The sequence below is a fragment of the Schistocerca nitens genome, chromosome 2 (assembly GCF_023898315.1).
Source record: "Schistocerca nitens isolate TAMUIC-IGC-003100 chromosome 2, iqSchNite1.1, whole genome shotgun sequence".
NCBI lineage: Eukaryota > Metazoa > Arthropoda > Insecta > Orthoptera > Acrididae > Schistocerca > Schistocerca nitens.
This window is the reverse complement of record NC_064615.1, coordinates 637,089,019-637,100,211: the sequence shown is the minus strand read 5'-3', so window position 1 is coordinate 637,100,211 and position 11,193 is coordinate 637,089,019.

The following is an 11,193-nucleotide window of genomic DNA, read 5'->3' as shown; positions in this document are numbered from 1 at the left end:
AGCAAGAATATACACACACAATAACACTCTGACGTCTGTTCACTATAACAATGCATTCGTAATTTCTGTTTAAATAAGTTCTCTTGGTTCTTGATTGGATATTTAACTTCAAACATTGTTGCATGGTAACAGTTTCTAAGTCTGACAATCCATGCTAGAAATGTGAAGTGAAAAGTTTTATGGCAAAGACAAAGTTAAAAAGCAGATTATCTTTCAATAAACGGTTTTACATGTGATATGTGGTGTAAACCTTTACTCTTACTAGTACGCAGAGTTTCAACTTCAACGCAATATTCATGTGGTATACGTCGGATTCTGTAAGGTCCATTGTAAACTAGAAAGAATTTGTGACTCAAGTGTTTCTTCTTATGTGACAATGAATGATCTTTAATGAGAACTTTCTGACCAATATATAATTTCTTTGCATTTGCTTTACCGTGTAGTTTTCTCCTTTTGTCTGCTGCAGATTTTATATTTTTAAGAGCCAAATCATTTATGTCTTTGTGTCACAGTTTCCGTGTATTCGGGAAAGGTACAAGCTCTCTGATTCTGTTCGGTGGTTCTTCATTCTTCAGTACAAGAGTAGGTGGTAAAGCAGTGGAATCATGAGGTATTTCATTCAGCACATTTTGAAATAAGTGTAAATATCTGTCCCAATGCTGATGCTTTCTGTGACAATAAAGTCTGCAAAGTTTATTGATTTCTTTCATAATCCGTTCAGACGGGTTACAACGTGGTGAGTACAATGAAATAAAAACAGGTTTGATTTTATGATTCCGAAGCATGAGTGACCAAACAGCAGATCTGAATTGCGATCCGTTATCTGAAATGACTTTAGCAACGTGGCCAACTTCACGTAAGAAATTTTTAACAAAGGCGTTGGATACAGACCGTCCAGTGGCTTTACGTAACGGAGTGAAAGAAATTTTGAAGTATGTTCAACAGCGACTAGAACGTACGAAAATCCATTCGATGTTCTGACAAGGGGTCCCAAGAGATCAACAGCAGCAAATTCTTTTTATTTAGAAGGAATAATAGGAAACAACGGAGCACGATATGAGATAGTAGATGGTTTCGCCTTTTGACAAAGTTTACAAATAGACAAGACTCTTCGAATTCTCTTTTCCATATTGTTAAAAGTCGTTCGAAGCATATGATAACATTTTCGTGGACCAAAATGTGCGTAGCTGAAATGAATGTACCAAATGAGCTTATTAACAAAATCGTCTGGAATGCAAAGTACCCAAAGCTTCTCATCAACAGTGCAGCGTTTGAAGAGTATGTTGTTTCTAACCAGGTAATAATGCCGAATCTGAGTGTGTGTCTTTTCATGCCATTTGATTTTGATGTCTTTCCAAATCGGATCTTTATCTTGTTCATGAGCAATGTCCTTTAAAGATGTGGTGATGAAGTTTTCAAAGGCGACTTTCTGAATGTAAAGAATACTGAAATTTTTCTCGAGGTTGCCTTCTGTGTTACTTTTCTCAAGCCCAGCCGGTGCGCGTGACAGTGTGTCCGCAACAATGTTCTCCTTACCGGGAATGTAGACTATTGTGAAGTGGAATTCTTGCAGAAACAATGCCCAACGTTTTAACCTGTCATGATTTAATTTTGAAGACATAAGAAATTGTAATGCACGATGATCACTGTATACTTTTACGTACTTACCAGAAAGAAAGAAACGGAATTTGTTAAATGCCCAAACGATAGCTAAAGTTTCTAATTCAGTAACGGAATAATTTTTTTCAGATTTTGTTAGCACTCAGCTAGCAAAAGCAATGGTTTTCTGAACAGTAGTGTCATTTTCTGTGGCTTCTTGAAATAACTGGGCACCAAGACCGACTTTAGAAGAATCCGTGCTAAGGCAGCAATCTTGTGACAGATCTGGATGAGCTAGTATTGGCGCGTTAAGTAACGATTGTTTCAAAGAATTGAATTCCCACTGTGCTTGTTCGTCCCAGTTCCAAATAGCATGAATGGCTCTGATTGCTTCTAACTTTTCAGGATCCGGCTGAAAGCCTTCAGAAGAAATAATATGTCCCAAAAACTTCACCTTTGTCCTACCGAATTCAGACTTTTCCAAGTTAACTGTAATTCCAGATTCTGCAAAAATATGTAACACGCTGCTGAGGATGCGATTGTGTTGTTCCCATGAGGCTTCTGCTATCAGAATATCGTCCAGATATATGGTGATGTGACGTTTTAAGAACTCAGGTAATATGGAATTTAGCCCGCGAATGAATGCTGCCGAAGAAATGTTCAAACCAAAAGGAACTTTCCGAAACTGATAACAAACGCCGAAACAAAGGAAAGCTGTGTATTTTCTACATTCCGGATGAAGTTCGATCTGATAAAAGCTGGATCTGAGATCAATAGAAGACAACACTTTTACACCATTAAAATTTTGAAGAAGTTCTTCTAACGTTTGCGGCCTGTCTGTTTCAGGAATTATGATAGTATTGATTTGTCTCGAATCCAAGACAAGCCTGATCGATCCATTTTTCTTCTCAACAACATGTAATGGATTGTTGTATGAGCTTACTGCAGGCTCAATAATGCCGTCGTCAAGCATAGATTGTATTTCTGTTCTAACACGGTCCCTATAATGTGCTGGAATTACATATGGTCTAACACAAAATTTAGTATGCTCACGAACACGAAATTGGTATTGACATCTCTTGATTGTTCCTGTTTTGTGAGTAAAAACTGTGGAATGTGCTTGTAAAATCTCAAAAAGGTCTTGCCTATCAGTGTCATTACAATTCTCAATTGTTTGAATTTTATTCTGAATTAACTCATTAGTATCAAATGCGCCGTCGATATCATCCCTGTCAGTACTTGCAGAGTGATTGTTAGTGTCAAGTTGCGTCGAAAATTCCGAACTGTTGTCTAACAGGAGGTAAAGCCGATTAATTTCTTCGTCATGGTTTGAGAGCCAATCTTCAAATTTCAAAGCTATTGACCTATCTTCTTTCTCTAAACTTATTTCTGCATCGTGAAAGTTTAAGATTACTTTGTATTCATTCAAAAAGTCTACTCCCAATATAATTTCCGTCGACAATAATGGAACAATAAGAAAGTTCATAGAGAAGCTGTGGCTTTGACAAAAGAATTCTAAGTTCGTTTGTTGGCGTACATCTACACTTTTTCCAAAGATTGCACCTTGTAATTTAATCTTACGTAACGGAAGTGTGGGACAATCGTTCGATTTCTTGAATTTGCTAAGGGCTGTTTCACTAATTACTGAAATGGGACTGCCAGAGTCAAGTAGTGCCGTAAATTTTACGTCATTTACTGTAATTTGAATCACAGGATATGCAATGTTGTTATGTTTTACGTCGTGCTCCTGGAATAAGATGTCCCTAATGTCTTCCATTTTTACGTAATTACTAGCTACGGCAGCTGCGTCGTCAGTTTCATAAGTACGTTTTGTGACTGCCAGCGGTATGAGTCATCGCCTATTGTGTCTTTGTTGGCGCGCGTCGTTATTGGAATTTGGAGACCTAACTTCTACAAATTCATCTTGTCGAGAGAGCCCTGCTCTGTTTGAATCCCGCCAGTTCTGATGCAATTCAGCTCTGTCGTTACGATCATATCGTCTGTCGTCATGTCGGTAGAGTCCATAGTTTCTTTCTTGTCGGTCACGTGGTGGAAAATTTGTCCCTGAATCGTAACTGCGCGCTGGACCGTTGCGTCTAAAGTTATTCTGTCTCCCTTGATAATAATTATTTTGGTTCCCAAATTGTCTGTTTCTCTGATTGTCTCTGTGATAGTCACTACCACGGAGAGGTGATCTTTCCCAGCAATTATTACTATTCTGCCAACGGTTGTCATACGGGTGGTGTCTGTTTTGGTCACGATTTGTGTTGTGAGAATAGCCTTGTAGTGTCCAGTTATTATTTCTGTCATCGAGGAACTGTGACAGATATGACCTGTAATTGTTGTGTTCCTGTTTTCGCGTTCCGCGATTGTCAGTGTCAATTTCTAATTCTTGTAAGAGTCCCTGAAAAGCTTTAATGTCGGCTTTGCAACGTCCTGCCAAAATAATATGTCGTAAATGTTCAGGTAATTTGATTAAGCAAATGCGGATGAGTTCTGAGGGGCTGTATGGGTTTGAAAGATACTGATTGTTGTGCAACATGTCTTAAAATATTTCACAAGACTGGAAAATTAAGATTGTTCGAAATGCTTCATTATTATGATGCTATCTATGTTTTACTCGGTCTTGTGTAGCTTGAGACCAATATGCTGAGAGGAAGGCATGGTAAAATTCTCCTTTACTGTGACAATCGTGAATGACAGATCGCATTCTTACAGCTGGTTCATTATCTAAATAGCCACACATAAATTCTAATCTGTGCTCTAATGAACAGTTGGGAGGAAAACAATGAGAGAATTGATGGAGCCACGCTTGTGGATGAATGTGGTTGGCAGAATTCTTAAATGTTTTCAATTTACGTGTAGTAATGAACAGCTTATAGTCAAAATCATCATGTCGGCGAGTCGCATATCGGCCATTGTTACATCGTTTCGGCGATTCCATTTCAATATTCGGTGCACCTTGCCAATTTCTTTCATAATTTCCGAAATGCGCTGTGTTATTATTTTGTGGCTGTTCCGTATTTCTATGTCCCTCTTCCAGTATTGGGGCGCGAGTGTCCTCTGAAATACGTAATTCTTGTATTACCTGTGTCAACTGATCTTGTACTTCCCGGATTTCTCTTTGGTGTTGCGTATAAAGTTTATTCTGATTTTGTTTGAATTTCCTAATTTGTTCGCACTCTTCTGTGTCATTAAAAACTACCGGTTTTGTGTCATTCAGATTATCATCTACCTTCGTAGATAAATTATTTAGCTGATCCGAAAGTTTAACTACTTTCTCTGATAATGAACTAATTCCCTCCACGTGTCTTTCTGAACCAATATTCAGAATATCTACTGTGTCCTTTAAGTTTTCCTGAGTTTTTGCAAGTTGCGTAACCGAATCGGTAGATGCAACTGAGTAAATTTTAGCTTGCAAGGTCTCATGATTTTCATGAACAATAGTTTGCAGTTCTTTTATGGCTGCTTCGTGATTCTGTAATGCATTTTTATGCCGCGAAAAAGTAGGTTGAAAATGCTCAGAAATTTGTGTTTTTACGTCATTACAAACTTTTTGACATTTCGATTCAGTGTTATGTAACTCAGTAGTTAAATCTTCACGTGTTTGTTCAAGCGTGGTGTCTAACATCCGAAGATTTTGTTCCATTGTGTCTAACTTTCGAAGATTTTGTGTCGTTGTGTCTAGCTTTTGAAGCTTTTGCTGTGTTTGTCTCATTTGATGTAATAATTGTAATAACAATGCACTGGTGTCTGAAACATGTTCCTCAGTGCTTTTCGGCAGTGAATTTGCACCGGCAACATTCACATTTTGACAAGCAGAAAATGTGTCTTGACTTATTTGAGAAAACGGTGAGGACCCAAAACCTGAATCTACAGTATTTGCGAGATTGTGTCCTGTCATTTCGGATTCCTGAGGCGAGCTACTGCCGACCGATCGATCGATAATGCTTCCCTGTTCACTAACTGTTTCACTGTCTACGCCATTATTTGCCGCCCGCTCCATTTCCCTATGCACAATTACCAAATTACTACTTTGAACATAAGTTAATTCATTACTCGGCGGCGCTAACACACTGCTTTCGTCTTCACTGTAATTTCCCAGTTTACTTTGGAGCCTAGTATTACGTTTTTCACACGCCATTATTGTCACAATATTTCACACGACAACACAGAAAAACTCAATTTGAAGAGCAAAATAAGAAAACACATTAACATAACATTGAAAATAATATATCGTTAATTGCAAGCGCCGCTGCGAAATACTTAATGCAAATCTACATGCATGCCACAACTGTTTTACTGTAGAAGAATGAAAAACTACAACTACAAAGGAAATTCTCTCTACAATTACGCGCTAGCAATAAACAAAGGCTGGACTAATTGCACAAACTACAAGAAAAAAATCAGAAGATTCCAGTGAGGTATCCTCGGCTAAGGGTCGACATATGAAATGACCCCTTTGAACAATTATACATGACTGGCCTTAAACTGACACACAATATTTTTAGCGCAACGCAATCTGACTTTCAAAAAAATCCCTACAAATGAATGGCCCTGACTAACATTAACCTATACCTTTCACAAATCACTTACCTCACAAAAATCTTCGTTACTCGAACTACTGCCAGCTAAACAAAAGATTCAAACTACGGAAGGCACTAACTACTGATAGGCATAGTTAGCAAATGAAAGATTTTAATAGAGAACAAACACTGTATTTACCTTAATGGTGTTGAAAAATCATAATATACATAGCAGTTCATGACATCCAGTCTTACAAATTTCAAAACTCCGCCATTTCTCTCCCCACATCCACCACTGCTGGCGGCTCACCTCCAACTGCGCAACGCTACACGCTGTTCACATCCAGCTGCCCAACACTACAATGGCAGACAACAATGCGAACTAGCCACGGACTGCACAGAGCACAGCCAGTGATTTTCATACAGAGCGCTACGTAGCGTTACCAATATAAGAACCCAAACAGCCTACTTACAGCGTTTTACTGGCAGAACACAGACCTTCTAAAAAAAACTGCCTACACTACACGTATCCGTTCTCTTTTGAAGTACTGCTGCGCGGTCTGGGATCCTTACTAGATAGGGTTAACGGAGTACATCGAGAAATCTCAAAGAAGAGCAGCACGTTTTGTATTATCGTGAAATAGGGGAGAGAGTGTCACTGAAATGATACAGGATCTGGGGTGGACATCATTAAAACAAAGGTGTTTTTCCTTGCCCCGGATTCTTCTCACGAAATTCCAACCACCATCTTTCTCCCGCGAATGCGGTAATATTTTACTGACGACGACCTGCATAGAGAGAAACGATCATCATAAAAAAATAAGGGAAACCAGAGCTGGCTCGGAAATATATAGGTGTTCGTTTTTTCCACGCGCTGTTCGAGATTGGAATAATAATTAATGTGAAGGAGTTTCGATGAAACGTCTTCCAAGCACTTAACTGTGCTTTGTAGAGTATTTATGTAGATGTAGATGTACCACATGGAATATATCGCAGCAGGACAGCCCAAGCACCCACACTGCAAGTTCACTCCATAAACGAATAGATGTATGGATTATGGAGTGACATGCCCAAACGCCTCATTTGTCACCCATAGAGCATGTCAGTGGTACGACGGGAATATGTGTAAGTCATACCTGTTTCCATGAGTAATCTTCATGAAGTGATGCAGCGTGTGTTTCACATGTTGTTGTTGTTGTTGTGGTCACAGTCCTGAGGCTGGTTTGATGCAGCTCTCCATGCTACTCTATCCTGTGCAAGCTTCTTCATCTCCCAGTACCTACTGCAACCTACATCCTTCTGAATCTGCTTAGTGTATTCATCTCTTGGTCTCCCTCTACGATTTTTACCCTCCACGCTGCCCTGCTAAATTTGTGATCCCTTGATGCCTCAAAACATGTCCTACCAACCGATCCCTTCTTCTAGTCAAGTTGTGCCACAAACTCCTCTTCTCCCCAATCCTATTCAATACCTCCTCATTAGTTACGTGATCTACCCACCTTATCTTCAGCATTCTTCTGTAGCACCACATTTCAAAAGCTTCTATTCTCTTCTTGTCCAAACTGGTTATTGTCCATGTTTCACTTCCATATATGGCTACACTCCATACAAATACTTTCAGAAACGACTTTCTGACACTTAAATCTATACTCGATGTTAACAAATTTCTCTTCTTCAGAAACGATTTCCTTGCCATTGCCAGTCTACATTTTATATCCTCTCTACTTCGACCATCATCAGTTATTTTGCTCCCTAAATAGCAAAACTCCTTTACTACTTTAAGTGTCTCATTTCCTAATCTAATCCCCTCAGCATCACCCGATTTAATTTGACTACATTCCATTATCCTCGTTTTGCTTTTGTTGATGTTCATCGTATATCCTCCTTTCAAGACACTGTCCATTCCGTTCAACTGCTCTTCCAAGTCCTTTGCTGTCTCTGACAGAATTACAATGTCATCGGCGAACCTCAAAGTTTTTACTTCTTCTCCATGAATTTTAATACCTACACCGAATTTTTCTTTTGTTTCCTTTGCTGCTTGCTCAATATACAGACTGAATAACATCGGGGAGAGGCTACAAACCTGTCTCACTCCTTTCCCAACCACTGCTTCCCTTTCATGCCCTTCGACTCTTATAACTGCCATCTGGTTTCTGTACAAATTGTAAATAGCCTTTCGATCCCTGTATTTTACCCCTGCCACCTTTAGAACTTGAAAGAGAGTATTCCAGTTAACGTTGTCAAAAGCTTTCTCTAAGTCTACAACTGCGAGAAACGTAGGTTTGTCTTTTCTTAATCTTTCTTCTAAGATAAGTCGTAAGGTTAGTATTGCCTCACGTGTTCCAACATTTCTATGGAATCCAAACTGATCTTCCCCGAGGTCCGCTTCTACCAGTTTTTCCATTCGTCTGTAAAGAATTCGCGTTAGTATTTTGCAGCTGTGACTTATTAAACTGATAGTTCAGTAATTTTCACATCTGTCAACACCTTCATTCTTTGGGATTGGAATTATTATATTCTTCTTGAAGTCTGTGGGTATTTCGCCTGGTAGAGTTTTGTCATGACTGGCTCTCCCAAGGCCATCAGTAGTTCTAATGGAATGTTGTCTACTCCCGGGGCCTTGTTTCGACTCAGGTCTTTCAGTGCTCTGTCAAACTCTTCACGCAGTATCTTATCTCCCATTTCATCTTCATCTACATCCTCTTCCATTTCCATAATATTGTCCTCAAGTACATCGCCCTTGTATAGACCCTCTATATACTCCTTCCACCTTTCTGCCTTCCCTTCTTTGCTTAGAACTGGGTTGCCATCTGAGCTCTTGATATTCATACAAGTGGTTCTCTTCTTTCCAAAGGTCTCTTTAATTTTCCTGTAGGCAGTATCTATCTTACCCCTAGTGAGATAAACCTCTACATCCTTACATTTGTCCTCTAGCCATCCCTGTTTAGCCATTTTGCACTTCCTGTCGATCTCATTTTTGAGACGTTTGTATTCCTTTTTGCCTGCTTCATTTACCGCATTTTTATATTTTCTCCTTTCATCAATTAAATTCAATATTTCTTCTGTTACCCAAGGATTTCTATTAGCCCTCGTCTTTTTACCTACTTGATCCTCAGCTGCCTTCACTACTTCATCCCTCAGAGCTACCCATTCTTCTTCTACTGTATTTCTTTCCCCCATTCCTGACAATTGTTCCCTTATGCTCTCCCTGAAACTCTGTACAACCTCTGGTTCTTTCAGTTTATCCAGGTCCCATCTCCTTAAATTCCCACCTTTTTGCAGTTTCTTCAGTTTCAATCTGCAGTTCATAACCACTAGATTGTGGTCAGAATCCACATCTGCCCCTGGAAATGTCTTACAATTTAAAACCTGGTTCCTAAATCTCTGTCTTACCATTATATAATCTATCTGATACCTTTTAGTATCTCCAGGATTCTTCCAGGTATACAACCTTCTTTTATGATTCTTGAACCAAGTGTTAGCTATGATTAAGTTATGCTCTGTGCAAAATTCTACATGGCAGCTTCCTCTTTCATTTCTTCCCCCCAATCCATATTCACCTACTATGTTTCCTTCTCTCCCTTTTCCTACTGACGAATTCCAGTCACCCATGACTATTAAATTTTCGTCTCCCTTCACTACCTGAATAATTTCTTTTATCTCGTCATACATTTCATCAATTTCTTCATCATATGCATAGCTAGTTGCCATATAAAGTTGTACTACTGTAGTAGGCATGGGCTTTGTGTCTATCTTGGCCACAATAATGCGTTCACTATGCTGTTTGTAGTAGCTAACCCGCACTCCTATATTTTTTATTCATTATTAAACCTACTCCGGCATTACCCCTACTTGATTTTGTATTTATAACCCTGTAATCACCTGACCAAAAGTCTTGTTCCTCCTGCCACCGAACTTCACTAATTCCCACTATATCTAATTTTAACCTATCCATTTCCCTTTTTAAATTTTCTAACCTACCTGCCCGATTAAGGGATGTGACATTCCACGCTCCGATCCGTAGAACGCCGTTTTCTTTCTCCTGATAACGCCGTCCTCTTGAGTAGTCCCCGCCCGGCGATCCGAATGGGGGACTATTTTACCTCCGGAATATTTTACCCAAGAGGACGCCATCATCATTTATTCATACAGTAAAGCTGCATGTCCTCGGGAAAAATTACGGCTGTAGTTTCCCCTTGCTTTCAGCCGTTCGCAGTACCAGCACAGCAAGGCCGTTTTGGTTAATGTTACAAGGCCAGATCAGTCAATCATCCAGACTGTTGCCCCTGCAACTACTGAAAAGGCTGCTGCCCCTCTTCAGGAACCACATGTTTGTTTGGCCTCTCAACAGATACCCCTCGGTTGTGGTTGCACCTACGGTACGGCCATCTGTATCGCCGATGCACGCAAGCCTCCCCACCAACGGCAAGGTCCATGGTTCATGGTGGGAGGGGGGGGGGGGGTGTTTCACATACGGCAAGAAATTCCTGAAAATGACATTCGGAGGCTGTTTATCAACGCTCCGAAACCAACACAATTGTGTATTCGTGCTCATGGGCGTTACAGATCGTACTGATTTTGACGGTGGACTTAATTTCGAATGACATGAATACTTATTTTACATCCATTATGTGATGAACATCTCCACAAAGAGTAGTAAGTACTGAACCGGTGCTTCATGGTACAACAATTCTCACAAGCGTCAGTGAACATAGGTAAATAATATGGATGATTTATTATAAGAAAAGGAATTAAACTATTATAATGACTAAGACACACTATCGTCTACTGGTAAATGAGGGTATGAAATTATTAATTTCCCTCGTATTTAGGTTACAATTTTCTCCTTCAAAATCCGTTCAGAATGTGTAAATGCTTTTCGTTTGTGCTCATCGGATTTTAGCCTACCACATTCAGAATTTAAGGATTTACTCTCTAGCTGAATTGTTGCAACATTTAATTTATACGCGAATTAAAAGACGTGCCCTATAGTTTTTGTTATCGTATCGAAGTTCTGACTCTTTTATTTAGCAGTTTTTCCTCAGGACACCTCTTTCGTCATATACTA